This window comes from Panthera tigris, chromosome A1 (genome assembly GCF_018350195.1).
Source record: "Panthera tigris isolate Pti1 chromosome A1, P.tigris_Pti1_mat1.1, whole genome shotgun sequence".
NCBI lineage: Eukaryota > Metazoa > Chordata > Mammalia > Carnivora > Felidae > Panthera > Panthera tigris.
Window position 1 is genome coordinate 163,421,138 of NC_056660.1, and position 11,722 is coordinate 163,432,859.

The 11,722-nt window shown below is 37.4% G+C and overlaps 1 long non-coding RNA gene across 3 annotated transcripts in view; it reads left to right on the plus strand.

The window, feature by feature from the left end:
- LOC122231520 overlaps nt 1-11,508 on the plus strand; it is a 112,228-nt gene extending 100,720 nt beyond the window's left edge. For all 3 annotated transcript variants that reach the window (XR_006208756.1, XR_006208755.1, XR_006208757.1), the window contains 2 exons: nt 6,223-6,355; nt 11,419-11,508. This is a non-coding gene — a long non-coding RNA (uncharacterized LOC122231520). The remainder of the gene's footprint in view (nt 1-6,222; nt 6,356-11,418) is intronic.
- The last annotated feature ends 214 nt before the right edge of the window (nt 11,509-11,722 follow it).

The window sequence follows — 11,722 nt, forward strand, 5'->3', positions numbered from 1 at the left end:
AAGAAACAATTTCTAGGACTGACTGGCCCCATGAATTCTTCAAGTCTATTTGTCACAAACTGTAACTTCTTCAATAATACATATTTTTTAAAAAGATGAGGGACTAATGTTCTTTTCTTAAGAAGTGTTTCTGGCTTACAAAGAGAGGCAGCAGAAAAAATAACAACACATTATGTATATGAAAATCAGCAGCTGCAAAGCGATGAAAATAAGGCAATGGGATTTTTAAATTAAAAATATTCTAATTTCAAACCTCCTGTCTCTTACTATTAAAAAATTCTCTAAGGCAACAAGATATAGCTATAAAAGCTCAAAATCTGTTTTAATCTTAGCTCTACTGCAAAACTAATGGAATAGCAGAATGGGGAATTACTTATGTTCTCATTACTTTAGTTGTTTTTTGTTGTTGTTGTTTGTTTTTTTGTTTGTTTTGTTTTGTTTTTTGTTTTTTGTACATTGAGGATGCTGGACTGGAGTAGAGTTAGCAAATATATTTCATCTGCTGTTCCAACTGTGATCTGTTGGTAAAGGCAGCCTGGAGCGCTGTGTGGATAAGCTTTGGAGACCACACCTAGCCTCTGCGAAAGAGAAAGTTGAAATTGATTGGTGCTGTCTGCCCTGGGTTTAGAAAAGATGAATGGCAGAAAGTATGCACTGTATCTTTGCTATCCTGCACTATACAGTGTATGAGATATTTTCAGTTCTAAAATTCAGTGATTGGGAATGCCTAGTATGTTATGTGCAGTCTTTGCAATAAAGGCGATGATAAGATTTTATATGTAAGATATTAAAATACTATTTTTAGTGTATGTTTTTGGAGAATCTGAATATGTTTCATAACCATTTCTCCTAGGGATTTATATATTAGTCATAATATTTTTACATTGTGTGCTAAGTGCGACATGATAAGTCTATATAAGCCGCATATTGAAATAGTATTATTTTGCCATGGAAAACTCAAGTTAGCATAATGAATATAATTTTTTTATAGATTGCCATTTAATTTCAAAATAATTTTGCAGTTTTTCCCACTGGTTTTTCCCACTGGTAGGTTCATAAAAACCTACAGGAAGTACTGTTTTACCATCCAGGAAATGAAGCATTTCAGCTACAATCTTTTCAAACTACTATAGAAACTTCTAGAAATCAGTGATGCTGTCTATGTTAAAAGAAATATAAGGATGAGATATAAGGAAAACTAGAGATATTTAGAGATAATTCAATTTTCAACGTGGGGCCTTCTTCAGTTTGTATTTCTTAGAGCAATCCTTCTCTGCCCTCCACCCCCAACATGCCATGTAAAAGAAATTGGAAATTTTGGGTCAAGCATATGGGTGTGATATAATTTAATCTCTTTTTCAAATAAAGTACTGGAATAACTGGATGAAAAATACCATTATGTTTTGAATGTTTTTGGTGCTAGCAAATGTAAATGATCAGAAGAAAGAAGTATCAGTTTATAAGTGTGTGTTCTTCATGTAACTATTAAGTGTGTTTTAATTCATTCTTCAAAACCGGCACTGAATTTGGCACTTAAGTTCTTACAATTTTTGAATAGAAATAATTTAAATAGGACTTTGAATAAATGTAGTCTGAAATACATTATTCTATGTATAATCCTGGAGTTATCTGTGATGTTTGAGTGGCCTGGACTTATTTTCTTTAATTTATTTATTTTTTCTTTTTTACATTTATTTATTTTTGATAGAGAGAGACAGAGCACAAGTGGGGGAGGGGCAGAGAGGGAAGGACACAGAATCAGAAACAGACCAGGTTCCAAGCTGTCAGCACAGAGCCTGACGCGGGGCTCGAACTCACAAACCCTGAGATCATGACCTGAGCCAAAGTCGGATGCTTAACTGACTGAGCCACCCAGGTGCCCCTTTTCTTTAATTTCTAAACTTGATATATAATGAAGGGATTTTTTTTTTTTTTTTTTTTTTTTTTCCTGAAAAAGGACAGGGGCGCCTCAGTGGCCTAAGTGTCCAACTTTTGATTTTGGCTCAGGTCATGATCTCATGGTTCATGGGTTCGAGCCTCATGTGGGACTTTGCACTGACAGTGTGGAGCCTGCTTGGGATTCTCTGTCTCCCTCTTTCTCTGTTCCTCGGCCCTTGCATGCTCTGTCTCTCTCTGTCTCTCTCAAAATAAATAAAGGAGCTGAAAAAGGATGTTTAGAAATCATCTAATTCAATTTTCTCATTTTCTTTTCCTCTTCTTTCTTTTTCTTTATGTTCGATGTGATTTCTATATTCATCTTGATCATTTGTTTTTCTTTTGTTTTCCCATTATCTCATCTTGCTCTAATTATTTTAGAATAAATACAATGAAACAAGCCAGAGCCCACTTTCTAGATGAAGCTTAGTGTCAGCCAAACACCTGGTTCAAAGTGAAATGTCTGTTAAATTAACCGAACAGTGGTTTGCTTTCACACCCTGGCCAAATTGTTTGATTTTAGTCTGGACTGAGTTTATGGTTTTCCACTTAGACTAACCGATTTAGTCCTTTTAGTAAGCTGATTTGATCAACTGAGTTTATTTTGCTCACATCACTGTAATTTCCAACTAATTGCCTCAAGGTGTCTATGGTCTGCAAGTAGCTCAAGGGCTTGAGGGTGTTTTGTTGTTGTATTTCTTACAAAATATTTATTTTTGAGAGAGAGAGAGAGAGCACACATGCTAGTGGCAGAAAGAGGGGGGGAACATAGAATCTGAAGCAGACTCCAGGCTCAGAACTGTCATCACAGAGCCCCGTGTGGGGTGCAAACCCATAAACCGTGAGATCATAACCTGAGGTGAAGTTGGACGCTTAACTGACTGAGCCACCCAGGCGCCCCGTGTTGTTGTTCTTTTTTTACAAAGCTGTCATCTCCTTCTGGACAGGTCCCCACCATGTTCATCTCTGTTTCAGCATCTTTGACAGTGCTTTCTACCCACTAGGCTCTCAGTATTTGGTTTATTTTAATCTCTGCATATTCTCTTATGATGTTTATTTGAGATATAGGTTAAGAGGTCTTAGCATGAATTAGGACCTCACTCATGTGGTTCTGCTATGAATTCTCTGGAGTCATAGTTGAATCACTTGGATATTCTCCTTAGCTCTTTCAGAGTGTTCCCAGATTTTGACCATCTTTGAAGATTTCATGTTAATGGAGACTCCCATCTTGTATCTGAGATTCTTTCAACAGTTGCAAATACCCCTTTCTTGTCACTGTTTATTTTTTAGATTTATTGAAACTCCAAAATTGTTTTTTCACGGAGTATTATCGATATGCTCATAGATGAAAATTTCTGAATAAAGTGTACCTTAGGGAAATATAGGTAATTAAACCCAAAATATTTTGTCCATGATAAGCCAGTACAGAGGGAAGAAGAGAATGCTGGTATTTAAGAACACTGAAGGAAATGCAGAAGTGGGAATCTTGTAGGGATGTTGACAAGCCTCTGCCTTTTACATATGCGGAAATTAAATCAAAGAAAGATTAAATATTTTGTTCAGGATGCACACTGTTTGTGACTGAAGGATCCTCAGGCTCCTATTCCAGTGCTCTTTTGATGCTGCTGTTCTGGGAGGTAATTTCTAAGTTCCTTAGGAATGTTCACAGCTCTCCGTCTCTATTCCTGCCCTTTCTTCTGTCTAGAGTAAATCAGAAATTGCCGGGTGACCCTAAATCTTTTATGAAATTATTAAAAGAGAAACAGTGGAAGATTGTGCTGAGCTGGGGATGGTTAAATGTGGGAGACTGGGTAAGAGCGAGTAGTGAGTGGTTAAACCTGAAAAACGTCATAGGTCATGTTTATCTGATATTTTCAAAGTTGTTAAAAAAAAAAAAAAACAACTCACCAAGTTGCATGGGCTTTTACAGCAAAGCCTAACCTTCCCATAACCATCAACACTCTCCAGCAATGATTTTCTTCCATATTCTGTTATATAGGAGTGCATTCCAATTTAGGGCACTTTAACTGTCAGAAATATCAGAAAGGGCTTTTGCACTTTAAGCAATCTTCCCGAACCCCTCTCCAGTAGACACACAGTGAGAGCAATTTCGAAGCAATCCTTGTTGTGCCTTCCCATTGCCCTTTCACCCCAGATGTAGCTTTCAGCTAATTAGCTCTTCCTGACATCGAGATGAGAGTTATAAGGTGCTCTACCTAGAGAGGTAAATTGGGGAGGTCACACAACTCTAGCCTTGGTGGGATTTATTTGTGAAAGCCATATTTTGTTTGCTTCTTGACACCTAACTTTTCAGTTGCCCAAGTGCTCACCATTTCAAGGTTCCAATGAACTGAATGAAACTTAACCATTTTAACTTCAGGTCAGCGTCTTTACTCTGCGTTTGCCTCTTATCCTTAGGTATTATCGGTCCCAATTGTAATGAAATCCATGTTTATTTTGCTTTTTAAAACTTTGAAGAAATATTGAGTGTCAGGAAAGAATCACTACACTTACTTTATAGGCACGTTACTTAAAGATTAAAAGGCAAAGAAAGAACCAGGACTCTCAATATTTTCAGCATACAGTATGCGTTGGGTGGCATCAAATCAGAGGACCACGCTCTGCTAGACTTTCAGAGAGGAATGAAGCCAATTAATGTACAATCGCCAGCAGCAGTGCTTTATTTGAAGGGTCTTTTACAATGAAACTTTTTAACAGGGTAATTGTAGACATCTGCTTCGTGTACCTTAGCAGCAACATAGCCAGTATTTGCGAAGATCTTCTGAGCATTTACAGCTTTACACAAAAGGACATATCGGCAATTCTGTTTTCTGTATAATCGGCAGACTATGCAAAATACTGAGCTAGAATTCAGCATTGTTGTAGAAATGCTCAATGTCACCAGAGCGATTGACTCGTTCCACCTGGCTTTCAGACATTTGGAGAAGCAAAACATATGTACCTTAATTGCAAAATGTGGGCTTAATGAACATGCAGGCGTTATGTTATACCAAATGCAACCATCGACATGATGGCAAGCTGCTTAAGAACATGTCACAATGTTTGGTTTTTAAGAGGTTTGCCTTTGGCAATGTTTCAGAGAAGAATGTGTTCCTTACATTTGCAGTCCTGTGAGCCAATAATAAAATGTTCAGCATATGAAACTGGTATTTATTTTAAATTGCTATGTCAATATTTTTGTTTAAAAGCAGGTTTGATTCCCTGTGTGGACTTTGTTGAAGCCTTCTATCACTGCTTTTTATTTGAGTTTGATTTAGCTTCTTTTCCCCCTGATTTTGTGTTTTGCAGAATGGCTTGCATGAAAGCCTTCTGATTGGGTTGAGGGGGGATAAAGTTGCTATGTGAATTTCAAAGCCCAGAAAATGTAAAAAAGAGCAACACTTGCTGAAGGCATCAGAGAAGTGAATGCAATCAAGCAGTGTTGGTTCTGTGACCTTGAAGCTTCCCAGAATAGCTACCACATTTGGAATAATGGGAGCCCCGGATTCAAATGCCTCGGGATGACCTCATCACTAGCAGCCCCCTTCTTCCTACTGTGATGTCTCTAGGCTTTATGTCAATGTTTAGTCCGTTAGCAGGAATCCAGAAAATCAGGCTTTTGTTTTCAAAAATACAAAATAAAGGCAGCCATTATGGAATATTTCATAACTGATTTAATCCTAATGTGATGTCAAATCAAATTTCCCCCGCAGTTGAGTGCATGCTTTATCTACCACGAATACCATTGCTCTGTGGATGCTGGGTGCTCTTCCAATAAATTGTTGGGCAGTTCTGTTCATGAGCTCTCACAATTCTCCATACCAGGCACATTTCTGTGGGGTAATTAAAACAGTCTTTTTATAACAGCAGTATGAAACGGTATGCATCATCTATACACACTGAGTTGAAAAAATATTGTATTCATAAATTAAATTGGACATTTTGAAAGGTTAACGCAAAAAGCTACTTTGCTCTTGGTAATCAATAAGGAAAAAAGGATTTCAGGTAATTAAAATCTGTGAAGTGAACATTTCTCATTTGGAACCTATTAAAAAGAATATAAGCAGACAGAGGCAAGAGATAAATATGGAAAACAAGTGCTTCAAAATTTTTGTTAAATGTTGGCAAGGGAATATAATAACATATATTCAGAGGTCTGAAATAGTATAACATGTTATTACAGATAGTATAACGAAGTATACAGTCTATGTATAAGTTATGTATATACACTATTGAAGCATTAGGTTGTGATTTTAAAATATGTTCTTTGTATATTTTGGGCTCCAGTTTAGCTACTGTGTATGTCTTCCTTACTCAAAGTGTGACTCAGTATGAACCATGGATGCTGGTGAAAAATGCAGAATTCCAGACTCATCTCTGACCTACTGAATCAGAAAATACAATTTAATGAGATCCTCAGGTAATTTATGTGCACATTACAGTTTGAGAACGTGGCTTTGGGTGATTGTCTCATAGTAAGGTGGGTTGCCTCTTAAAAACCTGTGTTCATTTTTTAGATGCAAATTAGTAGTGTTTTTGTTGGCTAAATGCAAGCATGACTGACTCTACAGAGGTTCTTCTAGACCACCAGACTTCCTGCATTGTAGCAACGAAGAAAAATACTCTCTGAGAGTAGAGCCAGACTCCAACACGACTTGCTTCTGAGCCCTTGTTGACACATTTTTCTTTTTGTTCAGTGGCGGTGCTCTTTCCTCTTTCTTTACCATTTGCCTATCAAAATTTAATGTCTGGTTCTAGGTTATAGTTGCCTTTATCTAGACTTCAGGAATTGCCTCAGTGGAATTTTTTTTATACTTTTGTTGGAATATTCTCAGTTCTTTAGAATTTTTCTAGAATTCTGACCGTGGTTATAGATGCTAGACTTTGAAACATTTGAATACTTGCCTTCTGTGGTGGTTAATTTTATGTGTCATCTTGACTGGGCTAAAGATTGCCCAGATAGCTGGTAAAATATTATTTCTGAGGGTGTCTGTGAGGGTGTTCGTGGAAGAGATTAGCATTTGAACCAGTACACTGAGTAAAGCAGTTTGCTCTCCCTAGTGTGGGTGGGTATTTATTATCTAATCCATTGAGGGCCTAAATAGAACAAAAAGGCAGAGGAAAAGTGGATTCACTTTCTCTCTTTGAGCTGAGACATCCATCTTCTCCTGCCCTTGGATATTGGACATCAGCTCCTGGTTCTTGGGCTTTGAGACTCAGACTATGAGCTCCCCCACCCTCCCTCCAAGGTGGGTCAGTCCTTAGATTGATTGCCTGCCTATGATTCCTGCTTCCCTCATTTAACCTTCTGGTCTCAGGCATACAGCCTCTGCTAGATACACTATGCTAGATTATAAAATTCATTTTGCTTTCTCTTCAGTTTTCAAATAGCTCTTAGAACATTGAAGTAGCATATGCTTCATTTTAGTTTTGACATAGAGTTGCAAAGATGTATCGTTTTTATGATGGCAGACTTTTTTTTTTTTTTGCTAAGGATTAAAATATATGGCTATGGCTTATGGATAATAAATATTTATCTATTTATCTATATATAATTTTTTCCAGTGAAGAATAAGGCCCTGTCCTGTTGCTATGTGGTATAAGGATAATTTATAAAAGACATGGTCTAGGGCACCTGGTGCATGTTAACTGTAATACAGGTAAGCCAGTATATAAGTGCTGGAAGTGACAAAAAGGTCATCAGGTACTCAGAGTAGGAAGAAATCGCTGCCTGATGTTCAGGAAAAAGCTCAGAGAGGAGGCAGTGTTAAGAATAGAACCAAAATGGGATAGAGAAATGGTATTCCCAGACCAGGGCATAACAAGGACACAGATGCTAAAAGAGATTTATAGAGGATGGACCCAGAACCATAATGGACATTTAGGTAAGCTGAACATATGTGAAGGCAAACGGTGGGAGACAGAGGGATCTGAACACAATGTGCCAAGCATGTGAACTGGACCTCTGGAAGGAACATAATTGTTTGTGACAAAAAAGGGAGGAAAATAATGCTGTAGGGAGAAAAGACACAAAGTACAGCAACTTTGTGCCTGAATACCTGGCTACGAAAGGCTGGCCATGGAAGGGTCATGCTTAGCAATGAAGAAATGTATATGAAGTCTTTCCTTGTCAGTCTAAACAAGATTTCTCATCCAGAGGGAAAAATGATATATTAGAAATGAATGGCACCATCAAGTGATGGGGTAGCCACATTTGGAATAATGGAAGACCTGGATAGACAGAATAATACATGGGTCGTATGTTTGGCCAAATGGATTTAATAGATTGAGAATCCAGCAAACCCATTTATCAAACTTTGCAGCTCAGGACGATGACTTGAGTAAAGTGGTTCTCATGTATTGGAAAAAAACAGGTGAGTTAGGGGTAAATGGAGAATAGTGTAGTGGAAAAAGCCTTGTAAGACAAAGACTACAGTACAAATTCTGCCTTAATTCACTGTGTGACTTTTGGCAAGTCACTTAAACTCCCTGGTCTTCAGTGTCCTCATGTGTAAAATGAGGACAGTCTCTATTCTTGACCAATGTGGAGACTTTTTGCCTAATTTTCTAGTTCTTTTGAAGATCACAGTGAAACAACAAATTCCATTGGGAGACTATGCCGCTCAATATGATGCGGTGGGCAATTTGTACTTATTTTCTGAATATCAAGATAATAAACATTTTGTTGGATCTACTTTCCAGATTATTGACTCACATGGAACCATTGTGGGACACTAGGGGCATAGTGGTAGAAGTGAGGTGCTTGAGAAGTACCAGTGGACCCAAGACCCATATTCACTGCCTTACTGAACACTGGACCTGCTGGAGGAATCAGAGGAGGGCGGGAGTTAGAAGCTATTACTTGGGGACATCCTAAGGTCGCTCTCTAGAATAGGGTGTGATATTGGGCCTTCAACAAAAATATCCACTCTTAGCTTACAGTAAGTTCTTGCAACAATTTGTGATTGAGACTTTTGCTCCCAAGTGTGATATAGTCAGTTTATGCACTGCAGGGAATATTTGCCAGTCAGGTAATATATCTCATTGTAATATTAAAAAAAAAAACAACTCTGGTGGCTGTAGTCCCTGCTCATTATAGTTTTCTGCACAGTCTACTCTAGAAAGAAAACTGCAAAAATAGAAAAAGGTGTATTTTCAGAAAATTATTCACAATTAATGCCAAGTGAGTCAAATTCCTAAGTGTTTAAATGTCAAGGGAAAGACAATGCTAACTTGACCTCCTTCAATTTTCATATGGAGGCTTGTGAAGTTTGGGTAGGATAAAGAGAAAAGCACCTTTTATTCCCAAAAGCTTTTTAAACCTGCCTTTAGTAGGCACTGTGTGTCTTCTTTTTGTAATCTCGGGTTTTATAGTCTCCTTTATCAATTGTGAGAGGTGTGGAAGGGCTAGTTTATATCTTTCAGAAGGGACACCTGGGTCAACAGGTTGAAAGAACTTTGAAAGTTATTTGTATCTTTGCCAGTCCCTGCATTGTGTGAGAATCACTGTAGCTAGTGTGTAAACTACCTTTGAATAAGAGACAGAAAATGGAATTTATCAGGGGACAATGCCTTTTGTTTAGAAGGAGCAACAAAAGATGAATAAAAGACCACAGCCAGTCTTCTGTGTTTAGTGTCCCATTTTTCCAGATAAAAAAGGGGATAATATTCAATCTTGATTGTGCACAGAGGCCTTTGGTACTTTAAGGAGATGGAGGAAGAAGGGAAATGAAAAAGAAATAAAGCGACCAATATGTTCTTGAACTGTGACTTCTGGCAGCTGCATTTAAAAAACAACCATTACATTTTGTGGGTATATCTGTGAGGCTTATCCATTATGTGTGCAAACACAATCTGATTAGTATTTGTTATAAGCTCGTCTTGTCTGCTTTTATTACAGACATCACCTTCAGATGTGGGGCCACTGCAGCTATTAAATCAGGAATATTTAGCTATTATTTGTAATAAATGTCAGCAGGGCTGAACTGAAGCCAGCAGGAAATGTTCAGGGCAGAAAACACACTGACATTCATTCATGCAAATTTGTACCACTGGTAGAATTAATCATAAAGAGGGAGGGTAGAGCATACAATGCATTTATATTACTGGTTTGGCCAATTCTCCTTCTTCCTGAATATGAGAGTTATAATGAACAGAAAGCAATCTGCTGACAAATAGTCCCATGTGAAGTGCAGGCAGTGAGATTAACTTTCCAAAGCGGACATGTCTGGCTTTATAGTGGACCACCCCTCCTTCCCTCCACACCACCCCAGCCCTCTGAGGCAGCTTTGCGGTGTCCTTTTTTCTCTTTAAAAGACTTCTAGATTTAGCATGCACATAACTATTACCTCTTGAAATCACAGGGATGCTCTAAAGAACATTCTGTGCATAGTGCTGAGTATTGGGCCAGCCTTACCCTGTTACAAAGCACCCAGGGTGCTTATGTCACACTGGGAAGGTATAGTGATAGGAACTGGGTTGTTGACTATGAAGAAAATGTAGTTTGCCAAAAGGAAGAGAATTTAATTTTTTTTTGAAAAGCTGCATCTGTGCAAAGTGAATTGCAATAACCCATATAACGGATTAATGCAGTGTCCTCCGAGAAGATTGCAGTCACCATCAGCAACACAGCCACAGCTTGCCCTGAACATCGACTATCATTTAATTTGTAGGAGTGAGTAAAGTTAATACCAGAAAAGAGTTAGTGCATTTATTTTTAAAAAAAGGTGAGAAAAATACAAGCCAAATGCATACTTTAAAACGTTTCTCATTTTCTCACAGCCTGAAATTATTATTCACCGGGAAACAAAAACTTCTTGAAAGAGCTGACATAAAAATTATAGGTGACTTCAAAGATATTAATTATTCTTAGTTGTTTTAGTCCTATGATTGGAACAGAAAATACAGAGAACATGAGATAAAACTATGCTTGATAAAGTAAACACAAAAATTCTTTTAAAAATTATATACTAATATTGGTCAAAATTAAGGAAAAGTCTTCTAAAATGTTTCATGTATCATAGAAGTCAGTTCAAAGTAGTGCTTTGCTAAAACATGTCATTTTCTCCCTACTACATTGTGTCGTGCCCATATTTACAGAATGCATATTGTAAACTGAATACTTCTCTCCCTAATTTTAATCCCTGATGTGATTATATTGCTTGCATTTTTTTTTGTCTTAGTATAGGTTTTAGAAGAGAACTCGTACAAAATGAAATGGAAAGGGACATTACTGTTGATTAAGTGAAGGTCATAATAGGTATAGTAACGGAATTGAATGACTTATACTATAATTAGTGACATCGGTAGTGACATCAAGGTGAGGGATGGAATGTGTTTTCACCTATGGGATTTCTGCAGTACCAATGGAGAAAACCAGAAAAGCTGATGTGGCGTTGTGACTTCATGACTTTTCAAAGCTGAGCTATTCTTTTTAATAATGCCCTTATGGTACAATTATTGATTCAATGTCTTATTCTCCAGAGGAATTTTAGGAATTATGGAAACATATTTATTAAAAATAAATGGAGAAGAGATGTATAAATCACTGGCAACAGCTGACATCTACCTACAGGGAAGGTCAGTATAAGCTGGTATTTATATTACAGATACACAGACTATTAGACCTTATATAGTTTCTAAAGCTGAGTCAAAATTTTGGCTTTGGGCTTCCTGGTGGCCAAAGAGAAAGAGCAATGTAAGCCTTAACATAATTAAAATTGTTAAAAAGAAGAAAAAGTATTAGTAATATGAGGCAGGCAGACTCTATGGTGGCTCCCAAATTTTT